The following is an 18625-nucleotide window of genomic DNA, read 5'->3' as shown; positions in this document are numbered from 1 at the left end:
TAGCCTTGACTTTCTCAACTTTTCAAAGAAATCCATTTATTCGGTAAAAAAAAATGTTTTTTTGTAAGCGTATAAGGGAGTTACTGACTATAACAAGAAAAGCTATAAGCCACAACTTTGTAGGCTAGAATATCCTCGGGTCTAGGTAAATTCGTCGTGCTACAAACTCGTCGCGGTACAAATTTGTTGCAGGCTCATTTCATCGCGGTACAAATTTGTCGCAGGCTCATTTCATCGCGGTACAAATTTGTCGCAGGCTCATTTCATCGCAGTACAAATTTGTCGCAGGCTCATTTCGTCGCGGTACAAATTTGTCGCAAGCTCATTTCATCGCGACAAATTTGAATTGCTTTAAAATTCATATGTTTGTTGTGATTTTATAAATAGGGTAGGTGCTTTAGGCGTAAAAAATGGAACTAATTTTTCTTCTCATTTATTGGAAATGTTCCCCCTGCCCATCTGTTTTAATTTTTAACAAATGAAGGAAATTATTCATTGAAGTCATTCAATTTTTAAAATTTAATTTTTACCATATAAGTCCCATCTCTGTCGGGATTTCCATTTCTCGCAGTGAGGGATGTTGAAGAGCTCACCCAAATAAAAAATTGAGATCAAATAAATTTTTAAATTTTAATTTCCACTGTATAGGCCGCATTTCCCACTTTTTGTCGGGATTTGAGTCCCTTATAAACGGAATGAATGGAGATTTTCAGCCCCCCCCCCACCTTCTCAATGTTTCCTTCATGTCGGCACCTTTTACTGGCCAAGCATGCCGGAAGTGTTTGGAACTTGTGGGTTCTTGTCTTGATCTTGAAGTAGGAAATTTTGATTTCTGAATCATTTTTCTGGGTGCTCATACCCATTCCATAAAGTACCCTGGGCACCAACAGCATGTCTGTCTCTGACACCACTGCAAATGTCAATCGATTTTTGATTTTTTTTCAACTCTAAAGTAACAACTCTCGAGTGAAAAGAATGAAATCAGACTTTTAATTAGATCATTATTCTTCATGTACATGACACTCGAAATTAAAATTACAATATCAATTACATTTAAAAATTTAACTGCATATAAAAGTTTAATTATATTTGAAAATTCGGTTATAAAAATTTGAAATGTTAAATAATTGATTTTTTCTGTGATAAAATTTCAATATTAGGTGGAAAAATTTCGGTTTGTATGATATTCCCCAAATTACAGTGAGCCTATCTTTAACGGTAAATTTCTATCTGCCCCATTGCAGTATCTCCATAAGAACCTGAAATATTTAATTAATTAATAATTCAATTAAATTAATATTTAATTTTCACCGTATAAGCCGCACTTCCCGCTTTTGTTGGGATTTCTCACAGCGAAGGGAGTTGGGCGCAGATCAAGGATGGAAATGTACAGTGCTTATGAATGACAATTCGATGAAGTTTTCATAATGCCCACAGGATGAGCACCGACAAAGGCAATGTAATTACCAATAAGAAAGATGACTATGGGTCAGTCGCATAGATACAATATAACCATTTATCTTATGTTTATAATCAGTAGCATATCTTTGGCTGGCTTGTTTGAATATTTTCACATAGTTTTCATTAGCGTCTAAGCTTTTGATACAAGGCTGGTGTGCTTGGTCTACGGCTCCAGTCAACGATTAGTAAAAATTTCTTCTTACAATACAAGTGAATTAACATTAACAGACAATGTAAGATTATTATATTCAGAGGTATATTTCCTAGGTGGGGAGGGGGTATGAGGGCTTTATCCCAAGATGACAAGTTCAAGTGAAAGGACGTGACCAAAATTAAGTAATTGGTGATCAAGAACATGAATTAGAAAGGAAGAAGGAAGGCAAGGTTTGAATAACCCACAGGTGGGAAAACTATAAATCCGCCTCTGATTATAGCCTACATTTATTAGGATAATTTTAATTTTAAAAACAATTCGTATCGTACATATAAACACTCCACAATATCTAAACCTTTATTTATTTTCAGTGCTTTGAGTATCATTTTATTTACACTTATATACGTGAATATCGCAGTAAAAACCCGATGATGATTTATAGAATAATACGTGATGGTATTTTGAACTACCATAATTTTTTTCTTTTGTTTTAAAGATACGTAGAAGATTTCAATTTATTGCAATTTAAATTGAATTCAAACAATTTAATTTTGAAAAGTACTACATTATTTTTTGTCATCCGTATAACCTGTATGTTTAAGATACAACAAAAAACTCAAATAAAGAAAATTAATAATAATCTAATTCATTTTGAATTGCATTAAAAGTTTTTATAATTTTGGAACATGAATTATGGGGGAAAAACTTTTAAACACACATGTAAACCAACATATCATTTCCACGTTCGGTTTTGCAATATTCGATGTTTATGCCAACAGAAATATGTAAACCGAGCACACCAACCTTGTACCAAAAGCTTAGACGCTAATGAAAACTATGTGAAAATATTCAAACAAGCCACCCAAAGATATGCGACTGATTATAAACATAAGATTAATGGTTATATTAAATCTATGCGACTGACCCATAGTCATCTTTTTTATTGGTGATTACATTGCCTTTGTCGGTGCTGATCCTGTAGGCATTATGAAAACTTCATCGAATTGTCATTCATAAGCACTGTACATTTCCATCCTTGATCTGCGCCCAACTCCCTTCGCTGTGAGAAATCCCAACAAAAGCGGGAAGTGCGGCTTATACGGTGAAAATTAAATATTAATTTAATTGAATTATTAATTAATTAATATTTCAGGTTCTTATGGAGATACTGTAATGGGGCAGATAGAAATTTACCGTTAAAGATAGGCTCACTGTAATTTGGGGAATATCATACAAACCGAAATTTTTCCACCTGATATTGAAATTTTATCACAGAAAAAATCAATTATTTAACATTTCAAATTTTTATAACCGAATTTTCAAATATAATTAAACTTTTATATGCAGTTAAATTTTTAAATGTAATTGATATTGTAATTTTAATTTCGATGACCTTTCTGCATTGACAAAAATTAATTATTTTCAGTTAACTGTGTGTACACTTTTGTTCATGTTTTTATTTCACGTGTAAGACAAAAACCTACATACAAGCTCGCGTGGAACATGTACAGTGAAGAATCGACGGTTCGACGAATTGATTCTGCGCTGTAATATATAAACTAACGTCACGACGGAAAACTTGTACAGCTACGAATTAGAGCTGCGACAAATTTGTATCGCGGCGAATTGAGGGCGACAAGTTGAGTGCGACAAATTGACCGGCTACGAATATCCTCAAACTGTGGCTCGTTTGTTGCTTCCTAAATGGCAGCACAGGTTCAAATATTTTGGGCTACTATTTGAAGATGATTTTGGCTGGAAATTTTTTAAGGACCTGGCAACTCTGATTGGATTATAAAACCACCTGCCCTAGCATGATGGCGAAGTCACAACTGTTGCTGTTTTTGTGAAGGGAAAAAAAACAAAAGCCCCTGAGATAATAAACCATTATATTTAGACCCAGGTTGGGTTTTTGATGGCAAAAAGTGGAAAAAATTATTCTTTTTACTCAAGACATACCAAGCTTGGTTTTTCAATTACAAATATTCTTTTCAAAATAAAGCCTTCAAATGCATGTGAAATTATAAAATTACATGGTATAAAAACCAAAATATGAAAAAATATCCAAATGAAATATGCATCATTCAGATTTGTTATAAGAAATTCATTCCAAAACCCTTTATTTATTTAATTCAAAACAGATAAATTCTATTTTTAAATTTATGAATTTTTGCCAAAATGTGAAAAACTATTTTTGGATGGACAGTTTTTACCACAATTTTTTCCATTGCGGCAAAAACTCTCCAACTATGCATTTAGATGTGTGTTGCAATTCTCATTCAGAGATGACGCTGATGCATGTCAAATACCTGAAATTTTGGAAAATATGCATAAAAATTGATTCAAGCATCCCATGGGACACATTCTCAAGTAGTAGACAATGAAAGTAAAAGAACCTAATTAGAAGATGACAAATTGATATTTTAAATTCATTAACCTTAATTCATTGAACGTTTTTAGAAATGCACCAGTTATAATACCCGGCGCTGCCCAGGTTTTCTTCAATGAGGCTTTTCGGTTCACGTGATATCTCCCTCTTTCTTTGAGTGCATACAAACCGTGTCTAAGTCAGCCAATATGACAACTTCCTGCACGACTAATGAAATAAACAAATCTAGATTTAAAGAAATGTAGAAATGAAAATTTTTTTTTCACTTTTTCAAGGGGCACTAGGTATTTTGATTGCCCCCCCCCCCCCACCACACACAAACTTCAAGTTATCCATCTGCCTGTTTTGCTTCCAAAAATGCTTAGTTAAAGCTGTGGAATTTCTTAGATGTATTTTACGGACCCATAATTAATTTTAAAACATCCTAAATTATATGAATTTATGCAATTGAATATTAAAAGACAATAGATATAATCCAAGAGACGCACTGGAAATAGAATGATGGCTGTTTTGAATTTTTGAAAAAAAACGGTGAACAAAAGAGAAATCCTGTTTGGCGAAGCCAGCGCCACCTGGTATCACCCAGCGAAAACTAAAAAGATGTTAAAAAATACGGCAAACCAGAGCCCCATTTTGACAGTCTTGATGACCTATCGTGAGGAAAAAGTCACCAAAGTCGTGGCGGACTATACTGCATCTGTTCCTGAAGATGATTAATTCCAAAATCACGCTTGTTAGTGAAACGTTTGATTCGTTCCAGCTTCTGCCCAAAATTTAAAGATAAGCTTTTTAAAACTCCAAAAGATGCTATAAAGGCAAAAACTGGCCAAAAGCTAATATGAACAGCTTCAGAATTAGATAAATGAGAATTACAGACAAGGATGAAGGTACTGAAGATCTTTATTTTACAATAAATGTACACACACACAACTAACACCAGTTTTAGCCTACTAAAGCAGAAATCTGGTGTTGACACAACTAGTGGAGTATTTGCAGTGTTTAAGCTGGATAAAAAATTCCTCTCGCAAAAAAGCGAAAATGGTGGAAAAAGCTTTAGCAAAATGCTAATGTAATGATTGATAGTTGAATGTACCTCCTGTACCTCCCTTGAATGTACCGCTTCGTACCTCCTGTATGCATTTTTGCGAAAGTGGCTACTACTTCTTTCGCATTCTACGATATTCTTTCGCATTTTGCGAACAATGCGACCGTAGCCAGTAAACCCTGAGTGTTCGTACAGTTGTCCCCATTCACTTGTGATTTGGTCAGCTCCTTTCGGATGTCTGATACATACAGATGGAAAAGATAAGCTCCTAGAATATCCAGACTGTTCACCTTGATGCTAAGAGTCTTGCACTGAAAGAATGCATGCTCTGAAAACAAGGGCTCCCCCTTTTTTTTCAATGCATTTTCTGCTTTGACTGAATCTTACATTTTATGTGAAATTGTTTAAAGACTTTCATAAAGAGAAAAGCAGGTACATTTGAAAAAAGAATCCAAGGTAACGTGAGTTAATCATACTGAGGTGGCAGCCGAATTAAGATCGATGTCAATATTCTACGAATTCGCAATAAACAGGTAATGCATCTATGCTCCTGTATAGCGAATTTACTGCGAATATTCTTGTGGGTGGGGGGGGGGGGAAGGGAGCGCAAACAAAAATGCACCCATCAAACCACGACTAATATCGACTCACTTTTCCGAAATATTCCCCCCCCCTTTTATTCCATAAATATACAGATAAAATCGAAAATTACTCACCGATAGTCATGGAAATGAACCCGCTAAAATGCAAGACCGTGACATCAACAAGAAATACCAAAGTCGCTTCATGCAGCTTTGTGAAATACTGATCATTGGCAGAGTTGCCAGGTCCTTCAAAAATTTCCAGCCAAAATCCTCCTCAAAAGTAGCCAAAAAGTAGCCTAAAATATTTGAACTTGTGCTGCCATCTATGGGGCAACAAGCGAGCTACAGTTTCACGATATTCTAGCCTGCAAAGGTGTGGCTTATAGCTCTTTTCTTGTTATAGTCACTAACCCCCCCACCCCCTTTTCACTTTTTCGTAAAAAATATGGTTTTTTTTACCGAATAAATTGATTTTTAAAATTAGCGAAAGTCAGGGCTACACATTCTCTGTCCTGGAAAAACGGCTCAGAGATGGCCTGGAGCCGAGGCCGTCTTAAAAGCATCATGGCGCCCCCCCCCCCCGGGCAAATTGATTCTGCTCAGCTCCCTATCCAGACTGCAAATGCCTACTTACCAATTCACATGCTTAATCTCGAAAATCGTAACCATATCTCATTTTTTATTTCCCCCCCCCTCCGCCGCTCTTCATTCAAGGCCTCCGTGACGTGCCCCCGGGTTGGCCCATGCGTCAAGACGGCACTGCCTCAAATTGTGCATTGGTGCCTACGAAATTTGGTACAATGATTTTAAATATTAGGTATGGGTCCCAGACCAGATTTTTCACGGTCTAGTAAACAAAAAAAATTAAGAACTCTTCTGGGTTCCTGGCAGGGCCGTTTTAAGAGCATCATGGACCCCGAGAGCCAATATTTTTCTTATTCCCTACATGGAAAATCCCCGAAAAATACAACTACCTCTCGATTTTCTGAGGCCCCCTGGCCCATACGTTAAGACAGAACTGGTTCCCGGGCTTGAGCCCTGCCAGCTCCACGCTTGTAGAGGCTCCGGTTTCTTTCACAGGCTTCTGTGGTCTACACATGGCCCCCACAAGGGGTGGGCTGACAAGGCTTCAGCCCTGGGACCCGGGATTTTCATCATTTTTTTGTTTTTCACGCTATAAATTCATCATAAAGGGGGCCCGTGGAAGTCTTGTCGGGGGCCCTGCTTCAGTATGTGGGGGCCATGAGTCTAGATGCTGTGTTTCCCAACCGTCGGGCCGGAGCAACACAGCAGAAGGCTTCCGCGCGAAGCTCGTGACGTCACCGAAGTCTCCCATTTCCCTTATAGTCACTACTACCCTTATAATACATTGGATATATTATAACCGACCGGCCGCGATATCATAACGGTTGAAAGATTACCCCTTCTGCCTTGTCAGGAAGAAAATACAACATGAGGTAGGAACTGAAGTGAAAAAGAAAAACTTCTTTGCTCAAAAGCAAAGAGAAATTTGCCATGAGAAAACCGAATTTTGGAAAAACCGCCCAAAAAACCGTCACCCGCCAAAGCCAAAAATTTCCCGCTGAACCGTTTTCAAACCAGCCCAATTTGGCGGGAAAACGGCCAATCTGGCAACTCTGATCATTGGACTAAAGAAGGACGATCCGCTCATGAACCGTCTAGAAGAGTGGCTCTTTTCAAAGAGTGAGTGAGCCACGGTTCTTGAAAAAAGAACCGCGGATCTTACGGCCGTATTCACTACTCACGGTCCTGAGACGCGGATCAGTTGAAACCCGTTTCAGTTTTAAGCTGGGTTTTCCTAGTAGAACTTTTGCGCCGCATGCAGCGTGAAAACGCTGATTGGTTAAAAACCTGAAATTCAGGTTTTTTTTGACCAATCAGCATTTTTACGCTGCGCGCGCTGCAGAAACCTGCTCCTAGGAAAACCAGGCTTTAGCCTAGGAAAGCCCTTAAAGCCTAGGAAAACCAGGCTTTAGCCTAGGAAAGCCCTTAAAGCCTAGGAAAACCAGGCTTTAAGCCGGGTTTTCCTAGGAAAAGGTTTGTTGCGCAGCGTGAACCGAATAGTATAATTTCGCGTCGGCAGCAACGTGTTACGTAATCACGGTACGCGTTTGTGTTTTCCTAGCAAGGCACATCAGATCAGGGCGGCTATATAAAGTATATGGCTTTGGCATCAGCTACTCTGTCGTCTGCATGCTCCGGTTTGAAGAGAAGGAAAATAAAACACACACAAGAGTGAAGAGAATATTGGCAAAACCACGGCACACGACGCATTTGACTCCTCCAGAAAGAGTCAACCAATCACGCCCGACGTAAAGCGCTGTCGTGAGCCGTATTTCGCTCTGTAGGAAAACAGTCATGCTGCTTTTCTTACTGGTGAGTGGACGTTGCGCGCGGCACAGGAAACCTGCTCCTAGGAAAACCCGGCTTTAGAACGAATTTGGTATTCGAGTCTCGAGTGCGTATCAAGTGAAACTCGGTTCAATTGGCGAGTATTTGGCGTATATCAAAGCGACTTAAGATCTTTAATACAGCTTTGGCGTATATTAGCTTGGCGAGAGTAGATCCGATGCAGGGGGTCTATTACGCTCACGTCGTTATACAACGAGGTCGTTAGTGACGTCACGCCCTTAACGCAAATTCTCAACGAGCCTCATAACGCAAATCTCAGCGACCATTGTCAAAAACTTGATTTTTCTCAGCAACCCGGGGTATGTCGTTATCTATTTTACGAAAAACTCCCTGGTCCGAGAGTTGCGTCAGCTCCGAAAGGGATGGACCAATCGGATAATTTTTTCCGCTGCTGATAATCATCATCACTATCAACGAGTGCTGCACCTGCAGCACGTGCGTTATTATTATTTTATTTACTCGTGCGCGTTGGTTGTCCCTAATTTTCTAAGCTACATTTTTTTTTAATTCATCCGGATTCTTTTTACTTTCATCAAATATTTGAGAAAAAGGTAGGCTATACACGTACATGATATTGGCGCGGGGAAATTCTGTAAATTATTACGTTTAAAAAATGATTTTCTATTGAAGTTCAATGACGCTATGTGAATTTGCAAAACGACTATCAAAAATATCATCATCATCATATATTACCATGTTTTTAACACATTTAATCTACCGTCTTGATATTAAGTCGAAATCAAGAACAAGTAACCTTTTATTTACATCATCAATTAGACAATTGGTTTCCTTGTGTCACACATGAGAATGAAGTGCCACTAAATTTACACTGTTGTTGACATCTTTTTTATACTCCGATCAGAAAATGCACTCAAGGATTAGAAAAAATTTATTTGTTGATTAATAAAATTTACTTTGATTTTTTATATTGTACTTAGTGCGCAGAGTATAGTGTGTGTGTAATGGTGTTTACTGCATTACGCTTCTGTGTACTGCACAGAAAGTAGCAATACTTAATTGATATCACAAAATATCAATGTTATTAAACGAATTAAGAAGGGGAAAATCTGGAGACTTTTAAATATATATTGACGTCGATTTTGAACGAGATGTAAAAAAAATATTATAGTGAATTTCATAATGTCTTGAAAACATCGCGGTAGAGAGATTTACCAGTTAAATAATATTCTTATATTGAGATGAGTTTAAGATTAGAATAAAGACATTTACATGCAAGATTAAAAAAAAACCGTTTTGTAGAGTGATTTATGTTTGTACGGAGTATAATAATTTATAACGATTTACCACTATGAATAATTTTTTCCAATCAGTATGTGTACAGATATCATTTGAAACGATAATGCTGTCTCTAAATCATGTTACTAAATTAAGGAACGTAATTCAGAGAATTATTATTCATTATAATGAACAATTTGATAAATTAATAATGAATGAATAATTTCCAATTCTAACTAATTTGTCTCCGTTGCTCTCACCTTCATCGAAAAATGTACGCGCGAGCATAACGAGTGGTCTCCGGTTCTCGTTAGTTCACGTTTTACGTAGCGATGTCGATAACGAAAATCGCTAGTAACGATGTGAGAAAAATCAACCTTTAGCGATGGTGACGTAAATCTATCCCACAATGCACCGCAAACCCCAAACACGTTTGAAACGCGGGCATAACGACATGAGCGTAATAGACCTCCTGATTGGATGAAGGATGACGTAGGGTTTTTGATCTTCCAATGAAGTAGAAAACTCTATGGTAGGATTCTTGTGTTTACGTTTTTCAACATTTTTTTTTTCCGATACGATAAATATGGTTTTATCATCCCCTTTTTAATGGAAATTCCATTTCATTCCATCTACGTTTTTCTTTCCTACTCCCATTACATCTATAATGATGGTTTTTCATTTCGCTAATATTCTCACTAAAAATGTAAAAAAAATTGACATATATTGGTAGATTCAATGTCATTATTCATCAACAAAATCATTTTCCATTCCTCTTTTTACTAGCAGGATTGGTATAGTCCTTCGACCACGAGATGAATTTTCGCTGCGTCATGTCACGTCGGATGATTTTATCCAATTTTTTTTTGGTAAAACGATTGCACATCGAGAAAAGTTCATCATTGACTGAGCTTTCACGATTGGGATGCCCTTCTAGGATAAAATAGAATCGTTTGACATGACGTGTCGGAGCCATATCTCATCTCGTGGTAGGAGGACTATAGTTAAATCTGGATTTTTAAAAAATATATACTATATTTACATAATAATCTAGTAATTCGTTACTTTCAAAATTTACACTGTAACTTGAACATAATTAAAGCACAAATTCAAACTATGTAAAAAAAAGGCTAACATTTTCCTACATCCATTTTCCTATTTCATCATATTTATATGGAAGTATTTGAGATTGCTAAAAAAAATAATGGTACGTATAATACACACACACATAGTAAATAAATATTGAGGTTTTCTTCCGTGATGGAGTCAGTTCATCTTCAATGGCCACATTTTATCATAGGTATGTGTTTTCACCCAACTTTTGCTCCCAAATACTTGTTTCATCTCAAAAATTAAGCATAAGTTTCATGAAAAAAAAATTTCCTTAAAGAATGTGTCACGGTGGGAAAAGGATACTTTCCCCCCCCCCCTTTGACAGAGAAGCCTGACATATTTTTAACCTAGAATTGTCATTTCAAATAAGTGAAATTTTCTAAATGTAAATATGATTGTGTTTGTCGTGTGAAAAATATTTGAGCTTCTGTTTTTATTTTATTGTGGAAAGCTGAGCCGAATCTCGTGGTTGCCTAGCATATTCATAAAATGCCCAAGATCTGAACCACAGATCGAACCACCTGGCGCTTTCTCAAGCCCCGCCCATCACTCAATTTACATATTATCACTGAAAAACTTAGGAGGCGTGCAGTTTATCGGGACCAGTTGCATGAGAAAGTGCGGTCCCGCCGTTGAAGAATCCCCCCCCCCCCCCGAAACTCAAAGATTCCCTGAAACTCAAGTCCCAAGTCAAGTCACTCAAACCCCATTTAATTTAAAACTGCCAAAAGTCGTAACATTTTACTTGAAGATGTAAGTTCAAGAAAAACAGCTAAAAAAAAAAAACAGTATGAAGAGTCATTTCGTCATATCGGTTGCTCCCAACTGATCCAGGAGGAAGGTTCACCGGCTGTTACATAGGGTGACCATACGTCCCGTATTTCCCGGGACAGTCCCGGTATTTTCTCTTTTTTTGGCCGTCCCGACTTTTTGGCAAAAGTGTCCCGGTTTTTCCCGTATTTCAGACGGCGCCTACTTGAATTTTTATTCTTTATTGAAGTCGAAGATTGAAATTATTTTTCAACTCATAAATTATTTTATGATACATCTATGTATGAGAATACTAATCTCCCACATTTGCCTTGGTTTGGTAAACTTTTTTTTTTTCGTGGAATACATTTTAATCCACTTCAATTTGCAGTAATGCATCATTTCCCGCCATTGTGATTTATCCGTAATTTCAACAATATTTGGCAACTTTGTTTGGTTTTGGCGTCATTTTTGGCGATAATTGGCGTTGTCCCGTATTTTCCCGTATTTGGAATCCCAATGTCCCGTATTTCTCCCGAGGAAATATGGTCAGCCTACTGTTACACCTTCGTGCTAAATGCAAGGAACCCAGGAGCAGCTAAGTCATAAAAGATGAAGCCCAGCAGCTGTCTCTTGCAGTCCAGTCTAAGGATGCTACTTCATCCATGTCCACACTACCCCGAGTTGTAGTACAGATGAAGAACTTTGATGCTCCGACATCGTAAAGCATGTGCACGGACCGTCGCTTCAGCAGATACAGAGGGCATTAATCGTTCAATTGGCCAAGCAGATTCGCCCGTCTAAGGACGACATGAAATAACGAACTGTCCGTACTGAGTGTTCAAGTTAAAGGGAACTGTTCATCGAAACCCGGTTGTCAAGAATGAAGTGACCTTAATATGGGAGATAGTGAGTAAATTTTCTCTTTCAAATTTTGTTGAGTGGTTGGGCAAAAAAACCAAACTGCAGCGATATTTAGTTTTTTTTGTTTTGCACCCAAATAATTTTTAATTTTTGATTAGTAAAGTAAGGTATTTCAGCATCGTTGTTTTTTTTTTGGTATTTTGTTTTTGGTTATATGAATTAAGAAATAAAGAACCTAATGTGCATTTAGACCTCTGTGTGTTGACATATTATTTTTTCTTTGTGACTTAATTGTTTCGGTTAAAATGCTCTAGTACATATTTATTCAGGAGAATTACTCACCGACACACAAAGGGTTGTTACGGACACGGTAACAACTCAAAACTGGTACCCCACTAATATGATCACCAGGCCAAAAGTTTTCTTTCTTGGGGTACTGTCAACCTAAATACATAGTACTCAGTAGTAACTTTGCACCACAACAAATGAAGCAAATTATACTCATGTGTTGTGATTTCAAGTACAGTGGAATCATACTGCATAATACAAATAAAGCACATGTAATCTGCAATCACGTGGTACGAGTTATGTAATGATAGATTACTTAAATATTATAAATTTCACTCAATCATTGCCCAATGCTGGCATGAACTGCACATAAATAAGGTTCCAAAAAGTAATTTCATAAATTTTTGAATTGGTGTTTTGAGCACGAAAGGTATGATCACACACTAAAATCTCAATAAAATGGTATTCTGCAAATCAAGAAAAAATATCATTGTAGAGGGATTGCTGTTGTATGACGAGTAAAGATGCAAAATTCTTGAGGATATTGTCACGAAGGAGAAAATTCGAGAATATTCTCTGGAAGGACTACTATTGTAAAAAATAACTTGAGAATATTCTTATTATTCTTAATAAGAATATTCTCCAGTTATTTATAATATAATTATATATAATATCCTAGAGAATATTCTCTGGAAAGACTACTTTTATAAATTACTGGGGAATATTCTTATCAAAAATAATAATTATTCTCAAGTTATTTCTCATATTAATATTCTCATCTCACATCTATAATCGAGTGGCAGCAGTTTAACATTATACTATAGGAATTTCCAAACAAGACTTTCAAAATATCGATGTAGAGGGATTTATTTTTATATCGAGTATCATTGTAGTGAGGTTTAACTGTAAATAATAAACCAATGAACTGCAATAAGTATATGCAAAATATTGATGCACAAATAGAATGAAATGAGCTGATAATTATATGATTTTGGATAATGAGAATGCACCACAGAAAATATTTTTTGTTGTGCATGTGTTTTTGTTTGTGCAAATACTGTGGATTCTGCTAATAAAGGTTTTTTTTTTTTAAAAATTACCATGAAAAATGTAAGCGGAGAAAATGCTTTAAACAGGAAATCTTAATAAAAATTAGTTCGAGTACTAAGCAGGAAAATATTATACGTGGGAATGTTATAAGCGAGATCGACTGAATGTAGAAGGAAAATGTCATGTTTACACACAGCAGCAAAATATCATGTAATAATATATTCCTGCCAAGAGGTAAAAGCTACAAAAGGTGATTTTGCTCGGCAATAATATAAATATTTTCATATTAGAGATGAAACATTTCATACACAAATCTATATTTTAGAGTGTTGGTGAATATTAGAGTGTTGGTGAATATTGTATTGTTTAGGAATTAAAATGCACTACTGTAATGATCGCTTTTGCCTAGTACATTTTGTGAGTTCTTAATGTACGAGGCTCCTCAAGAGAAAAAGGAGCCCCACAAAAATGAGATCTGGTTGAAATTTTCTAGAATTTACCAGGTAAGGCCACAGAAAAATTTCTCGTCTCGGAGGCCCCCATCATGCCCTTAAGATGGCCCTGGTGGGGGAAATTTTTTTTTGTATACACTGTATACAAGTGACTATTCCCGCAATTCAAGAGAGATTCGTGACTTCTTTTCAGACCCATGATACATTATTTTCAGAGAGGAAAAAATTTCAAAAGCGTGATACTATGCCCCACCATTTTAACCTTTAGGTTAGGACCGTAAATAAGCTGGGGCAACCGGAGCACTTCCCAAGGGTAGAGAGAATGGGGCCTTCACAAAAATGTATACTTTATTTTACATAATAATACTTTCAGGGGCCCCCACTCAAGAAAAAAGTCTGCATCGAGAGAGCCCACTACGACCCTGCTTCAGGTACCATAAAGACGAATTTGTCATTAACATCAATACATTACACATACAATTCTATCATTATTTGATAATGATAATTTTGTTAGCGAATAAAGTTCAGATTTGAAGGAAATTATAGAAAAGTATCATTACTCACCTTCTTTCGTCACTTGTTGATGGCTTCAAGAAGTAGTTGACGGCTTTCATTGATCGGGGATAATTACTTAACATATATTTAATACCTAAACGCGGTCACTCATCACCTTATAATTAATAAATTATTCTGAATTCCCTATTTCATTCCGGCTCATCGTAAAAACAATTCAGCACGACCGCCATTACTACGTCGATTTATGTTTGCGGCGACGATAATGCTCACTGCGCATGCGCTGAAACTCGATCCACCCTGCTGGATCGCCGATATCGGAGGTTCAGTTTCAGGCTCGAAAAGCTGGTCCGTGGATCTCGATTCAGGGGCGGTGAATTTAACGCGGTTTAGAACCTGGATCGCGTTCTGAGCCTGGACGGTGAATACGGCCGGTATTACACTATAAAAGTTATTTGTCAAAGATCATTTATAAAATAAGTTTGACAAAAAAATTTGATAGTGTAATGGGCAACTTTGATAAAAAACGCTCTTTATCAAAATTTATTTCACCAAAGTCAGCCTCCTCATCCAATATTTGAAAAAAGATTAATGTTGATGCTTTCTATGCTGCAGTTTCAATTGCTCAAGTTTGCATACTATATTGTTCCGGATAATTTTCCACAAGACTTCGAGATTGCAAAACAAGAAGCGGTTCGACGGACAAACACAGATTTATTTACAGAACAGCAATTTACAGGCTAATCAGAGAGCTAACAACTCTCTCGTAAAGCTTAAACACAACTGACTGAATCTCCTTGTGCCTGTCTAGCCTTTTCTGAGCCTGTGAGCGCCACGGTATTTATAACCCCGGAGAAACTTCGAGAAAATAACATTCCACAAGATTCTATTTTACAGTTTCCTAGTCGACAGCGCCACCATACGGACTGCCTGGAGGGGCGTTGAATCACTGTTTGGAGGGGGCGGGACTTTCTAGATTTTTCTCTACACGCCCTGCCAGTTCTCCTGTCACGGTGGGAAAAGTAGGACACTTTCCCCCCCTTTGACAAAGAAGCCTGACATATTTTTAATCCAGAATTGTCATGTCAAATAAGTGAAATTTGCTAAATGTAAATATAATTGTGTTTGTCGCGTGGAAAATATTTGAGCTTCTGTCTATATTATTGTGGAAAACTGAACCGAATCTCGTGGTTGTCTAGTTCCTTTCCTCTTGTGTTATCATTCATGTGTGTTATGAATATCATTCCGTCTGATATTCATAAAATGCCCGAGATCAGAACCACAGATCGTTTGTGTAGAGTGGACACACACTCTTTATGCATCACACTGTATGTGTTTGTCGGAAAATTCTAAATATTAAATGCTTTGCTTTGACATCTCAATCATTTGAGCTCAACAACAAATTCCTTGAATTTTTCTGATTCTTCCTGTAAAATTTTGAGAAATTCCGAGTTAAATTGAACGAGAAAATGGGTGTTCTTTTGAATAATATATATACTTTCTTTTGTGAGAGAGACACACCTAATGATCCACTGATAATCAAAGATATCGCCATCTTGATGAGTCAGTTTTTCTTGTTCCCACACGAACGCGTTCGTTTCGGTACATGTAAAAGGAAGATAAGATTCCTTTTTCTTTTTTTTCTCTCTCACTTGTTCGTAATCTGTTGTATATTTTTTTTTATACTTGAAAAGCCGATTTTTCGCTTTTTGCATATTCCAAGTCGATGTTTTTTTTTTAATAAGGGAAACAAACATTTTTGTTAACCAAGAGTTAAATAATTTTGAGACCGTGTGAGTATTTCAACTTTAAAAATTTATATATTTTTTTTCCCTTTTTCTCTCCACTGTTTCCAATGCTTTGAAGGAAAAAAAAAAAAGGCTTGTGTTGTAAAATATGTTGAGGAAGAGAAACTTTTGAAATAATGTTATATATGCTTGAAATTATTCTCTGTCATCGAAAAAGTGTTGAATTTGAATTTTTCTAAGAATTTCCTTTGTTTGGATTTAAGTTTTTCGGCATGTCGCGAAACAAGAATATTTATATATGATGTCGCATATCATTGGAAAACTAATTTTTTTCCCCACACAATGATGTTTATGTTTTTTCATTTTGATGAATATTTGTGCATTTAATCCGGAAATCTTATATTGAAAATTATTGTTGTCATTATAAACTTTGCTGAAAGCCGTTCATTTTCTTAAATCGACCCCGTATTGAGAGAAGATGTTTTTCTTTTGGTTTCATGTTTGTGTTCGCGCCTCGTGATACAATTGGGTAAAATTTTGGATGACGCAGTTTGCGCGACGAATTAGAGGATGCGCTTTCTCAAGCCCCGCCCATTACTCAATTTACATATTTTCCCTGAGAAACTTTGAAGGCGTGCAGTTCATCGGGACCAGTTGCACGAGGAAGAACGGTCCCGCCGTTGAAGAATCCCCCCCCCACGTAACTTGAAGATCCCCCGAAACTCATAAGTCCCAAGTCACTCAAACCCTATTTAATTTGGAACTGCCAAAAAGTCGTAACATTGAAGATGTAAGCTCAAGAAAAACGGTATCTCGTCATATCAGTTGCTCCCAACTGATCCAGGAAGGAAGTTTACTGTCATGCCAGAAAGATGAAGCCCAGCAGCTGTCTCTTGCAGTCCAGTCTAAGGATGCTACTTCGTCCATGTCCACACTACCCCGAGTTGTAGTACAGATGGAGAACTTTGATGCTCCGACATCGTAAAGTATGTGCACGGACCGTCGCTTCAACAGATACAGAGGACATTAATCGTTCAAGTGGCCAAGCAGATTTGCCCGTCTAAGGATGACATGAAATAACTAACTGTCCGTACTGAGTGTTCAAGTTAAAGGGAACTGTTCATCGAAATCCGGTTGTCAAGAATGAAGTGACCTTAATATGGGAGATAGTGAGTAAATTTTCTCTTTCAAATTTTGTTGAATGGTTGGGCAAAAACCAAACTGCAGCGATATTTAAATTTTAATTTTTCGATAAGTAAAGTAAGGTATTTCAGCATAGTTTTTTCTTTTTGGTATTTTGTTTTTGGTTATATGAATTAAGAATTAAAGAACCTAAGGTGCATTTAGACCTCTGTGTGTTGACATATTATTTTTTCTTTGTGACTTAATTGTTTCGGTTAAAATGCTGTAGTACATATTTATTCATGAGAATTACTCACCGACACACAAAGGGTTGTTGCGGTCACGGTAACAACTCAAAACTGGTACCCCACTAATATGATCACCAGGCCAAAAGTTTTCTTTCTTCGAGTACTGTCAACTTAAATGGTACTCAACAAATTTAGCACCACAACATAATTGGTGCCGTGAAAAACAACCATCATCACACTGGTGCCATAAAAAAATCCATAAAAACTTAAATTGTCACACTCCACCAATCACAGTCATTTCCGCCAAACCGAAACCGGTATCAACCGATTTCGATATTTTGAGAGCCATCAGAAGATTGCGATAAAGACTTGCGCCATCTATCGTTCATAATTCATAACATTGCCCCTCTTTTAGAATTGTTCGTCCCGACAATTCAGTCCTTAAATCGGCGGGTTGTCACTTGTCACTGTGGTAAGAGGCCAGTCTGTTGAAGTGGACCACCTTGCACTTCGACGATGGATGGCGTTTTCTGGATGCGAGCTATGACGTCGCTCAGCCTTTCTATGACTCTGTAGGGTCCTTCCCACGACGTCTGGAGTTTCGGGCACAGTCCTTTCCGGCGCTTCGGGTTCCACAGCCAGACGAGGTCCCCTTCCTTGAAGTCATGAGATGTGGCCCTCGCATCGTAGCGGTTCTTCATCTTTTCGGAGCCGATGTTGATCCTGTCTCTGGCGATTCGATGCATGTCCTCGAGGCGCTCCTGGAGTTCTTGGACGTATTCTTCCGGTGGAAGAGAAGCATCTTGCGGTCGTCCAAACAGCAGGTCAGCAGGCAGCCGAAGATCTCGTCTACCATCGTGAAGGTTGTTGTCTGGGTCCCGGGTTGGAATCCAAGGGAGGATATAGATAATATATTTTCCCTAACGAACTCAAGGCGACCACCGATAGTTGGCACCCACCAACTTAGTGACTCATACAATCCGTACTCAGTCGGACTTAAAATTAATTGAAAAATTTTCACGAACTGACATGGCACCCAGGAAACAGCTGGCAGAGCAACCCGTTTGCTTTATCCATGATGTAGTCCTTGATGAGATAGAGGAAAGAGAAAGATGGACCAAGCTTGCAGCGTTATACAGCAAGAAGAAGGCGCGGAACGGCGACCTCAACAAGGC

General features: G+C 37.5%; 1 protein-coding gene across 1 annotated transcript in view; it reads right to left on the bottom strand.

The window, feature by feature from the left end:
- The window catches only part of LOC149069404 (transcription initiation factor TFIID subunit 12-like), a 96201-nt gene extending 90314 nt beyond the window's left edge, over nucleotides 1–5887 (bottom strand). The window contains exon 1 of the mRNA XM_089249645.1: nucleotides 5766–5887. The gene's annotated coding sequence lies outside the window, so the exon portion shown is untranslated. The remainder of the gene's footprint in view (nucleotides 1–5765) is intronic.
- Nucleotides 5888–18625: the final 12738 nt, after the last annotated feature.

This window comes from Pholcus phalangioides, unplaced genomic scaffold (assembly GCF_987345545.1).
Source record: "Pholcus phalangioides strain wild (caught in Gottingen) unplaced genomic scaffold, Ppha-v1.0 ptg000022l_1, whole genome shotgun sequence".
In the NCBI taxonomy this organism is placed as follows: Eukaryota; Metazoa; Arthropoda; class Arachnida; order Araneae; family Pholcidae; genus Pholcus; species Pholcus phalangioides.
Note: the sequence above shows the minus strand (reverse complement) of the source record. Positions and strands in the feature narration are given on the sequence as shown.